Genomic DNA, 12,278 nt, shown 5'->3' on the forward strand with positions numbered 1-12,278 from the left:
ACTGGTTCCCGTTGCCTGTAGTTAAAGTAAGAAGTGAAGGGACAGCAAGGACAGCAGGGAAGAGGTGAAAGCAGAAACAAGGCTCCTCACATCTTAGCCCCTCCCCTTCTCCTTCCCCTCCCCTGCCCATTGAGCGAGACTCAACTGCACTTGGCTGTGAGGCGCTCTGGACACACTGTGCTGGGTAACTGACAGGGAGACTCCATCTAAGCCTAAGCCGCTTCTCCATAACTCATCCTTCTCCGTAGGGTGGGGCTGCGGTGGTGCAGCTACTCCGCCCCTGTAAGTAACTCCCTGATGGTGCTCTATACACTGGCCTCATTAACATTAGTAGACTCACACTTTGGTCTGCTGTGGGAGCCCTAGACATCTGTTAGCACCTCCTGAGGAAAAAGTTCACAGAACATACTTGCTTTTGTCTTTCATAAATTCTATATACACATATCTCTATGTGCCTTCCTAATTTTATATTAAAACTCCAAGCCAAGTGTGGTGACATACACCTCTAACCCCAACAGAAAGGAAGCAGAGGCAGTAAGAATGCAATAAAACGTTAAGTCTGGTCCACACAGTGAGTTCCAGGTCAGCTAGGACTACGCAAAGTTTTTTGGGTTTTTTTTGTTTTTTGTCTGTTTTAGGGGGGAGGGGTGCAGGAATATGACCTAGCAGGTAAAGGCCCTGAGACATACATGGTGCAAGGAGAAAATTAATCATGCAAACTATCATCTCATTCTCATTCTCATTCTCTCTCTCTCTCTCTCTCTCTCTCTCTCCCCTCCTCCCATCTGTCTGTCTCTCTCTCTCATACACACACACACACACACACAATGTGCTAAAAGCAATTTTTAAAAATTAAAAAATTAGGTTAAAAGCAGGCAGAGCTCTATGAGTTGGAGCCAGCCTGGTCTAGAGAGTGAGTTCCAGGACAGCCAGGTGTCTGAGTTCAGTTCTTAACACCCACATGGTGGCTCACAACTGTCCATAACTCCAGTTCCAGGAAGCACAATGGAATCTGAGCACTAGGCACACAAGTAGAAGACAGAGATGAATGCAGGCAACACCCACACACATAAAACCTTTTAGAATCACATGCCTCTTGGCTTCCCACAACTTTAATGCCTCAACATTTGTTGTAAAAAATAAAAAAATTTAAAAAAGTGTATTTCAGGCTAATTGCCAGAAAATCAAGGAAATTCATAAACAGTTTGATGTGTTACATGTACCATTCAAATCCCTCTGGTCTCTGTTTTATGGTGATCCCCTATCCCTGGCCACATCCTTAATCTAATCCAGATTATCCTCTAGCAGCTACAGGAGATAGTTTCTCTCCATGTTACTGTATTTATGCCCATCCGTAAGAACAGACTCAGCCAGTGCCAGTGCCTTATAGTAAGTGCCAAGAAAACATAGTATGAGATGACCAACCCCTGCTCTGGGAGACAAAACTGTTAGGAAGAATTTAGTTTGGGCAGCAGGGCACAGCTAACAGTTAGCTCCTATTTACCCCATTCTGGCAATGCTCCAGACTTCTCAACACATCTGTAGTAGCAAAAGCAGGCAAAATAAATTAATCTACAGACTAAGCTGCAGCCACGAACGTATCTAGAGCGACCTGTCTCCTGCCTGAGTCTGACACTGACTCTGTCCTTTCAGACACCTCCTCTGCCTCACGCTGAGGCAGACTTCAAGGCTTAGCTACATCTTAGAAGATAGCAAATGCATTTGAATCTGCAAAGTAATAAAATTTTCAAATACTTTTACATTATAGCATGACAATGAGTAAGGATTTCCATTCTGTGTGCTTTAGCTTTCTACTTGTGGTCTCTGTTAGAAATTTAGTTCAAAAATACTGGTTCTATCCCTCCAGGATCTGTTGCAAATTCTGTACAATCTACACTAAAATGAGACTTGAAAACCTAAATTACAGATTATTGATATCTGTTCAATTGTATTTCTTTAACAACCAGAGGAAAACTATGCCTTCAGAGAGACTCCTACGATCTCCTACGGCTACTTCATCTAGCTCTGTGGGTGGAGTCTAAGCCACACTTAACACAGAGAGAGAAGCAGGATTTAGAACTAGTTGATTTGGTTTTCCTATGCACTCTGAGGAGCCAAGGCCAAGGCCAACCCAGCAGACGAAGCCTGTGCTCTGCAGCTGCCACACTTGAGTGGACACGCACGCGTGCAGGGATTTCACACAGAACACAATCCACAGAATGCAGTGCAGCTCTATCTCACTATGCACCTCTTCCATACATACAAAGTAAATGAACATAACTAAGTTCAAACTAGATTGAAACTAAGCATAGGCGGCCATTGCTACAAATAATTCTACTGAAAGATATAATATAAAAGACTTAGCGGAGACCAAAACAGACATTTATACTAATGTTTATAGTGTCATAGTCCTAAAACTACCAGGTGAAAACAACCCAAAGGTCCATTGATGGATGAATAAGCAAACTACATTGAGACCTATGACTGGATATTGCTCAGTCTTAGAGAGAAGGACATTTTTATATGACCACTCAGATAATCTTATAAAGACTGAACAAATCAAGGTACACCCAGATGGATGACTATCCTACCGCTGTGCTTACGTAAGGTACCCAAGATAGGATTCCTAGAGACAGAATGTAGGAAAGGTGGTTGCTAAGTGCTAGAAGGAAGAGGGGTGAAGACTCTGGTGCGTAATAGGGACAAAGTTTCAGGGCTAAAAGATAATGAGGTTCTGCAGAAGGATTGAGGTGACAGTTACAAATGTAAATGTACAAAACGGACATGATGTGCACAAATGCACACTCAAATTGGTGACCATGGTAAACTCAATGTCATGCATATTTCACCAAAAAAGATTTAGTTGAGATGTAATCATATAGACTATGATCACATATGAAATAATAACATTTGGAAGCCTAAATCATTTATGCTTTTAGTCTAAAATGACCCCAATTCCTAACACTAACATGTAAAAATGTAGACCTGGAATTCAGGTTAAGAAGTCTCCTGTGCACTCAGGTCACAGGACCAGTTCTCTAAAAGTGATGCTGGTGGTTGTGCTCAGAAATATGAGGCCCGTGAAGGCTGATGAAGGATGTAATAACCTAATCTGTGCCTGTCATCCCAGCACTCAGGAGGCTGAGGCAGGAAGAGCTGTAAGCCAGTCTGGGCTACACAACCAGTTTCAAGCTAGCTTAGCCTAAGTAGAGACTGTGTCAAACAATAACAACCCACACTGAGTGCCGTAGCACATCTCAGTCCCTCTCGGCTTCTTAGCAGGCCGAGGGAGAGGGCCACGGCAGTTCAGGTCCTGCAACATAATAAGCAACATAGAGAGATCTCATTAAGTACACACACACACACACACACACACACACATCTCTAAGACTTTTGCAGTGGATTTGGTACCAGAATACAGACATCATGAAAACTCCCTAAATGAAAATGGGAAAGAGGAAATCCATCTGCCAAGGTCAGTATTAGTGAACGTGTACATGCAGGCGAGTCTAGCCCTACCGCCCAGCTGATCTGCAAATGTAGTAGGAAAAAAAGGAAAGAAAAAGAAAACATTTGAAATCGCGTAAAGTATGGCCCTAGAGAGAGCTCAGTGACTGGGGCACTCTGCTGCTCTTGCAGAGGACCTGGGTTCAGTTCCTAGCATCCACACGGCAGCTCTCAACCATCTCTAACTCTAGTTCCAGGTCATTTAATGCCCTCTCCTGACTTCCTTGGGCACCAGGCACACATGTGGGGTATCAGACATATGCAAGCAAAGCACTCAGACACATAAAATAAAATAAAATATGTTTTTACAAAAGGTTTTAAAGAGTGTGAGGTAGGCATCTGGGATGGGAAAGGGGACTGAACATGAGCAGCTGTCCCCACTGACATCTGTGGGCATCTGAGGCCTGAAAGCATGAGATGACTAGCACTGATGCCCTAGAGCACAGACGTTTGCTTATACAGAATGTAATGACAGGCGTGTCAGCACGGACTGTGTGTGCTGCCTTGATTGTGGCTGCTGGTGTTGGGAAATTTAAAAGTGGTCTCTCAGAGCGCTCCCAGCGATAGAAAAGCAGAAGCAGAGGGATCTCTGAGTTTAAGGCCAATCTGGTCTACAAAAGGAGTTCCAGGGCAGCCAGGGCTACACAGAGAAACCTGTCTTTTAAAAAAATAAAATAAAGTAAAGCCCACCGGCGACCCAGGGCATACCTTCCAGCTTATACGCTGGGTGTCAAACAACTAATTGTTGGTCCTGCAGCCAGAAGAGGACAAAGTTCTGCTCAGTAAGGCAGCACCCTCACACTAAGAAAATGAGCTACAACCTTCATATTGAGCATCTGTACCAAATTCCTGGTCTAAGTCAAGGGCTAACGTGCCTTTGTTCACAGGATGGAATGTCACGCACAGGGTGGCAATGCCAGTGGAACCACACACTTGAAGCACAGACCGAATCCTGCCACCAGCTTGTAGAACCACAAGCCTTTGTGCCTGCCCTTCCAGAATGTTCACAATACTGGTAAACATAACACAAAAACTGGTGGTATTGATATGTTCCCTGTGAACTGAGGGAAACTAGAGTTCTGAAATGCAGACTAGGGTCTACCTTTCTCCAGCCAATGTCACAAGTGAAGTGTATTGAAATACACCATGAAGCTTTGAGTGAAGCTACTCATGAGGGAGCTGTTCATTAAACATGTTTATCTAGACAATGCTGCAGATAACAGCAAAAGGGAAGAAGGAAACTGCAGACCTATCACTGGAAGCAGCCGTGCCGAGCCATCCAGGCTAAATCCGTTCAGCTTCCCTCACCTGCCTCACACAGCATGCGGAAGACAAGACTGACACTCTTCTGCGACAGCGCTGGGGAGGCACCCAGCAAGGAGCAGCTTCTCTGACTATACTCCAGGAAGGCACAAGAGCTGGGAAGCCCGTCAGCTGTGCCCAGGGGGCTCAGGGACGGGCCGCAGATCCTCCCTAAGACATGGTGCCTAGTCAGAAAAAGAGAACATCTCATGAAAGATGAATGTTGTGTGGACACATGTTTCTATGTATATGGAAGTTTTGAGAGTCATTACTGTTGTTTGGTTTTTACTTGGTGATTATTAATGGAAAGAACTTGACCAAAACTGTGTCACACATTTAAGACTCTTAAAAAAAAAAAAAAAGTTAATGAGAAAGGAGAGGGGGTAAAAGATAGAAAAAGACCTCACGTCCACAGAGCCACCACATCACAGCTACTAGAATGGCTTTAATAAAACAAATTATTTTTTAAAGCAAAGTAATTAGAGATGGCAAGAATGTGGCAAGATCAAAACCCATGCAATGCTGCTGGACATGAAAATGGTATATATCTGCTTTGGGAAAGCGTGGCAGCTTCTCCAGAAGTTAAACACCATAAAACCCAGCATTTACCCCTAGATGTGTACCTAGGGAGAGGAGGACACACATTCTCACAAATATTCATGACAGTTCTGCTCATAACAGCCAAAATGCAGAGATAACCAGCATTCCAGCAGCTGGTGAGTGGATAAACAGATGTGGGGTGCACTACTGGAATACTACTCAGCCATTAAAGCAAACACAGACTAATAGAGGCTGCAACATAAACAAACCCTGAAAGCATTCTGAGTGAGAAAAGACAGATACAAAAAGTGGCACGTGATTGTATGTCTATAAAATACCAAGAATAAGCAAATCTATACAGACAGAAACTAGACTACTAGTTTCCAGGGAAGGATGAGATAGGGAGTGACTGCTAATTAAGAAGGGAGTTCTCCAGGGGCGGATTAAATGCTTTGCAATTAGATAAAAGTTGATAACTATACCTCATAGTAAGCAGATTTTAAAGGCATGAAATATCCTAAAATGGTACATGTTGGTCATTGAGTTATAACTCTTTTTTTAATCTTTATTTTATGTGCATGGATGCTTTGCCTGTATGTATGCCTATGCACCCTGCACATGCAGTGACCAGGGGCATAAGAAGGTATGAGATTGCCTGAGACTGGAATTAGAGACAGTTGTATGTCACCATGTGGGTTCTGGGAATCAAACCCAGATTCTCTGCAAGAGTAGTCCATGCTCTTAGCCACTGAGCCAGCTCTCAGCTCATTGAATTATAACATAAGTTAAGCTTTCTTAACAAATAAAAGTGCATTAAATAAAACCCTAAGTTACAAGGTATGGAGGACATATCTGCGTCCTGGTACCTAGGAGGCTATGGCAGGAGTATGCCATCCTTATCTACATAGTGAGTCTAAGGCCAGCCTGGGCTATATGAGAACCTATCTCAAAGACACACACAGCTGGGCAGTGGTGGAGCAGCATAGGCAGGCAGATTTCTGAGTTCGAGGCCAGCCTGGTCTACAGAGTAAGTTTCAGGACAGCCAGGGCAACACAGAGAAACCCTGTCTCGAAAAACAAACAAACAAACAAACAAAAAAGACACACACACATATACACAAGCACACATACAGAAAGAGGGAAACAAACAGTGAGAGAGCAAAAGAGAGAGAAATACTAAAATACACAAAATTCTAGTTCACAAAGTTTAAAGGTTAATGTATAAACAGAAGAAAGGACATTTTTGACCCAGAAGGTTTAGGAAATATTGGGTTGAAATTTTTAAGTCAGAATATTAATAACAACGAACATTAGGAATCTCAAAGAGGGGCTCAGAATATATAGCATTTCTTGGACCAATACTAAGTAAACCCTAAGTAATCCTTTAAACATCATGATCCAGGAATACAGTCTGAGTAATAAGCTTGTGAAAATACATCAGAATCCAATTCAAACTGTAGTAAGTCTGTTAAGGGATAACCTTACCTAAAATTAAACAATATTATCAGAATAACTTCCTCATAATCAAAACCCAAACTTTCACCTGGCACGCTGGAGGCTGAAGCCAGTGAATCTTGAGCCCAGGAATTTGAATCCAGCAAAGACAACACAGCAAGATCCCACCTCAAAAAATAAATAAATGAAAAGCCACACTTTGCAGACAGTGGGACTGCTCTGACTGTCACCATTTGAACACCATTTGAACATGACCACTGCTGGATTGCCAAATCAGTCTCTGAGGTACAGAGGACAAACACCTCGTCAATAACATCACCTCACCTGCAAATACTGGAGCCACGACCCACATCCAAAGACCCACACTGGTTACCATACTCTTACCCACTCACTACAACCTGTCTACACATGTCGTCTGAGCCACGCTCCTCAGACACACCACAAAGCTGTGCTTTGGGTGGTTTCCAAATGAGCTCCAATGCTCTTTTCTGTGGAGCTGCCCTGGCTGCTCTATGGTTCTCTGGCCACTCCTGTGCACCAGATACAGATAACCTCCTTTTACTGTGCCCCACCTTCCACTCATCTTTGATCGTGGTTTCAGCTCTGAGCCAATGAGGATTCAGATGCAGCACCACACACTGACTTCTCAGCCATCATCAAAGCAGCCTCCATCTCTAACACCTAATGGATGAGCTAGCAGCAGACCAGAGAGTAAAAGCAACTCTACACCTGTGCAGTGGGCAGCCTGGCTTCGCTAGTCCCCCGTCTCCAGCAAAGGAGCCCCCACCATCCCACTCAAGCCTTGGGACGGCCTTAACTGCTAGATACATCCGAGATTCCGTCCAACAGACCCGCCCTCTTCCCAAGAGCTCTTACCACTTTCACTTAGAGCCCTACAAAGCTTCCTAACTCCAGTTTCTCCCTTCTTTGAGACTTCCCGCTATATGCTATTGAGACTACCTGCTGAAGTCCCCAGGAACAAGCACAGTAAAACGTCTCAAACTGAAAACATAGTCTTGATAAACTTTGTGGCATCCAATACCCAGAAGCATTCACAAGCTTTCTGCATTTTAAATTCAGATTCTGTAACTGCTTCACTCTAGCAGGCATACTGACTAGGTTAAATTTGCTATAGGCTCCTGTAGCATTCCAATCAAAGGCTTGCCTGAGGCCTGTCAACCCTGTTAGAACTCTGTTCACTGACTAGACAAGGAAGGAGGGGTTGCTTGATCAGTTGGGCAGTATTCACTGTTTACTTTGATAAAATCCGTATATCACATCTCACTTGAGACTACCATTCCGGTAGGAAACGAAGGTATGTTTACTATGTATGTCTGAATCTAGTATCTAACAATTCAGAGGCAATAGAGTTAACCAACTATAAGACATAAATACATTCTGTAAATTGTGGTAGGTCCATCAAGTTATGAAGAGTTCCTACTGAGCTACAAATAGGTACTTTTCTTTTGGTTTTAGGACATATATACTCTATGAACCACAGAGGCCTTCAGAAACAAAATAGGTACCACTGAAAACTGTTATACTAATACAAACTGCTTTAAATAAACAGGAAACAGAACAGTTCTAAGAAATACAATGGAATGGTATTCATTGTCAATGGAGAAAGTTCTGCAATATCACGTTTCTTCTCTCTCCTACACGAGGTATTTCTCCTCTTGTGCCAATGCTTTCCCACCACAGAAGGAATCTTTCAAATGTGTCTAAAGATGAGCCTGAACTAGAAATACAGGCTGTGGCCTGAAGGAGGCATTCCCTCCGCATCTCCTTGCCCAGGTCAGACCGCCCAGGCTCTATGCTGTCCTTTTACCCTTGTCTGAAGTCCCACTGAAGAGCTGTCCTTCCTGTTTGAGGTCAGAGCTGCCCCAAGCCCATCACCCTCACACACACATCCCTCCAAACTGCCTCGGAAGACTCGCCCGGCCAGAACCTGTCCCAACTCTCCACCTTTCCTGTCTTAGCTTCTCATCTATTGGCTCATCAAAATTGGGGACAAGATCTGCCCCATCTTTAAAAATTGAGTAAGGAAGCCAGGCAGTGGTGGTGCACGCCTGTAATCCCAGCACTTGGGAGGCAGAGGCAGGTGGATTTCTGAGTTTGAGGCCAGCCTGGTCTACAGAGTGAGTTCCAGGACAGCCAGGGCTACACAGAGAAACCCTGTCTTGAACCCCCCCCTCCACCACAAAAGAAAGAAAGAAAAGAAAAATTGAGTAAGGAATCCCACACCCAGCTCAGATCTAGTCTCCCTTGGCAGCCCAGTCCTCACATAGCTCTCTCCTCACTTCCCACTTGGTTCAAATGACTACAGTTTGGCTTCTGCCCAAATCACTGAACTGAAAACTACTCAGTCAGAGGTCACTAATGACCTCTAACTACCAAACCCAGTGGAATTCCTAAGTCCTTATCTCACTTCTCTCTGGGCAGCTGAAAGCACTAACCCCTCACTCCGCCTGAGAGTTCTGTGTGTCCTGCAGCACAACGCCTTCTGGTTTTCTCCCTGCTTTCTAATATCCCTCTTCTGAATCCTGTGTGGACACACACTTATTTTATAGATCCTTAAAGTTTTAACAGAACTGGAGTTTCCAGGCTTATTCTTCTGTCTCCTCTCCTGAGTGATACTAACTTCAGCTGATAAAGGTCAGCACGTCTTTATGTCCACGACAGGCTCCTCTCCCACCCATCTCATCTAACGCGCTCTTAGAAATGGATCCTGTCCCACAAGAACTTCAGACTCAATAAATCCCTACTTAAACAGAATCTTTCCTTTAAGGTCTCTCTTCTTGTTTATAGCTTCTATCACTGTCCCTCAGAAGACGAAGTGATGAAAGCCCACAAGACTCTTTCTTTCCCTTTTCCTAGCCTCCCTCCACAGCTCAGGCCCTGCCCACCTCCTCAGCTCCCACAAGTCTCACACTTTGTCATTCTCCAGGAACCGCCCCTTCCCTGCCATAGCTTCCTCCAGGCTCTCACCATCTCCAGAGATGCAGACATCAACTTTCTCCTAGGGTTCTCCCCTTCTCAGACCACAGACACTTCCGGGGTGACTAGGGAAACAGCCCTGGAGGCCTAATCTGATTGTGGCCCCATAGCATTCAGAGTCAATTCCAACTCCTCAGCAGGAAAACCCCTTCCTGACTGGCCGACTCCTGCAGCATCACCACCTCCCACTGTACACACAGTGTCATGTACTCGTGTGACAGACGGTTCAGTTCTCCACAGGCTGCTACTTGCTTCACACCCCTGGACCTGCAGACACTTGGGATTCAAAATACAAAAATCAGGGAACTGAGGCACAAGGGACCACTGAGCTGCAGTAAATCTTTTCTCACTCACTAGGTGTGTGAAGGCAGGGGCTTATAATACAGTACTTGGGAGCTTGAGGTAGGAGGATCATAAGTTTGAGGTCAGACAGGGCTCTATAGTCAGATTGTATCTAAAAAAAAAGAGTGAAACCATCAAGGAAAATGAGTAACTCAGGTAGCGCACGCTCAGCATTTACTGTTAATTTTGTTTATTCTTCCATGGCACTCAGGCCAAAAGAACACTGAAGAACAAATTAAGAGGCATAATATTTATTGTGTTGCCATGGTTTCCAAATTAACAAATAAGAGTTATTACTCCATGTTCCTAGCAACTTCCCTTCAATCCAAAATGTGAGGTATCCTTTTTCTTAGACCTTGAAATGTATTGTGCTTAACAATTTTTTTAAAAAGCTTTGGGACTTGGGAACAAACATTTAAAATTTTCTGAACATAGGCATTAATATGTATTAGATAAAACTAAAACAATAAAATCTAGAAAATGTAACTCATCTTTTCATAACTGTCAAACAACTGTATCTTCTTTTTACTCAAAGACCTTTTGACAGCAAAAAACGATCTTACCAAATAAGAAAGGAAATCAAAGGTTTAGAAGAGATCTGATTACAAACTAATAAATAGCCCAAGAAAAGCAAAATGTAGGATCTGCAATGATACTATCTAACCAAAAAGGAGGGACGTGAGTACCATCTCTCCCTCTTCTCCGCTGCTGAGGGGAAGGGAGAAACAGAGCCTGCTCATGAATGCACTAGGACACCTGAGAGTAGTCTGGGTAAAGTTACAACTTAGACCCACTCTTTCAGACAACATGCTAGTAAAGTCAGTAATCATAAAGAAGGGCATTTTGATTTTTTTTTTTAAACTGGGTAAAAAACGGAAAAACATTTACTTCTCATAACTAAAATAACTGCTATTTCACAATCATACATGAATTTTGTGAATCAACATGAGAACACTTATAAATTACTCGTGGAATTATTTTTTCTGACAAACCCAATTTGCACAGAATAATCTAAAGCAAATACATAAAGCAAAAAAAGTGTCAAAGATAAAACTCTAACTTGACCTGGAACTCTACAACTCAGCTAAAGAGAAGTCACCTTGCCTTCGCCCTAGATGATGGCGATCACACTATGAGTACAGTTACCCTAATGTTCCAACAAGATACAGGGTGGAGAATCTGCTAAAACCACTCCTTGCCTTTGAGCTCTCGGTCTCTGTTCTCAAACCACCCAGTGAAGTCTCCATGTGGCTGTCTCACAGCCTCCTGAAACACAGCACATGCCAGCAAGCACTCACGCCCCCTCCTGATGCTCCCTACCATCTATCCAGATGTATTCGCCTGAGTCCTGTCTCCACCACCTATCCACAGCCACTCAAGAGCACCAACTACTTATCTCCTCCCCATTCCAACCACCCCACCACCTGGGGCTCCTGACTCACCTCCTTGAAACCACAGGTGCCTCCTCTGATACAATCTCCAGCCTATAATAAGCCATCCTTTCAATCATTCCACTCCCTACACAAAACACTCAGTATTTCCCCACTGTTCTCAGTACAGACTAATGCTCCTAAACACAGCCCATGAGAGCCTATCATCAGGGTTCTCAGCCGCATCCTGCTGATCATGCCTGTGCTGTGCACTGGCAAGTTTAGCAACATCCTCAGCCTCTGCCCACACTGCCAGGGTACCGTCGCCATGCCACCCTTCACTGTGACAGACACAAATGTCCACATACATTGCCAAACATCCCGGGAACAAAACTAGCCCCTAGCTACAAACTCCTAGCATGAGCTCATTAATTCCTCTTTCTTCTCCTCTGTCTCTGCTGTCACCTGAAGTAACTAGAGGCCCTAGATGATCCACATCTGTAAGAGGTCAAGAACTATGGGAATTTCCAGCTCCTGCCCTTCCAAGCATTATGAGCTTGGCAAGGTCACCTGATGTGTCCGTGGCTTATGTTCAGCACTGATGAAATAGTAAAGCATTGAAAGGCCTGGGGCTGTTCACTAACGTACTGAGACAGTGTATAACAGTAAAAGCTGAATAATCCTTAGCTGCTGCTGTTAGTCTGTGAATTCTATACACTCCTTCAACCTTCAAGCTTCAACCAAAGCTTACAAAAAGTTCTCTGA

General features: G+C 43.9%; 1 protein-coding gene across 5 annotated transcripts in view; it reads right to left on the minus strand.

Annotated features, from left to right (window-relative positions):
* The window catches only part of Lrrfip2 (LRR binding FLII interacting protein 2), a 102,623-nt gene that overhangs the window by 66,051 nt on the left and 24,294 nt on the right, over positions 1 to 12,278 (minus strand). The gene's annotated exons all lie outside the window — the stretch shown is intronic.

The sequence above is a fragment of the Apodemus sylvaticus genome, chromosome 7, assembly GCF_947179515.1.
Source record: "Apodemus sylvaticus chromosome 7, mApoSyl1.1, whole genome shotgun sequence".
In the NCBI taxonomy this organism is placed as follows: domain Eukaryota; kingdom Metazoa; phylum Chordata; class Mammalia; order Rodentia; family Muridae; genus Apodemus; species Apodemus sylvaticus.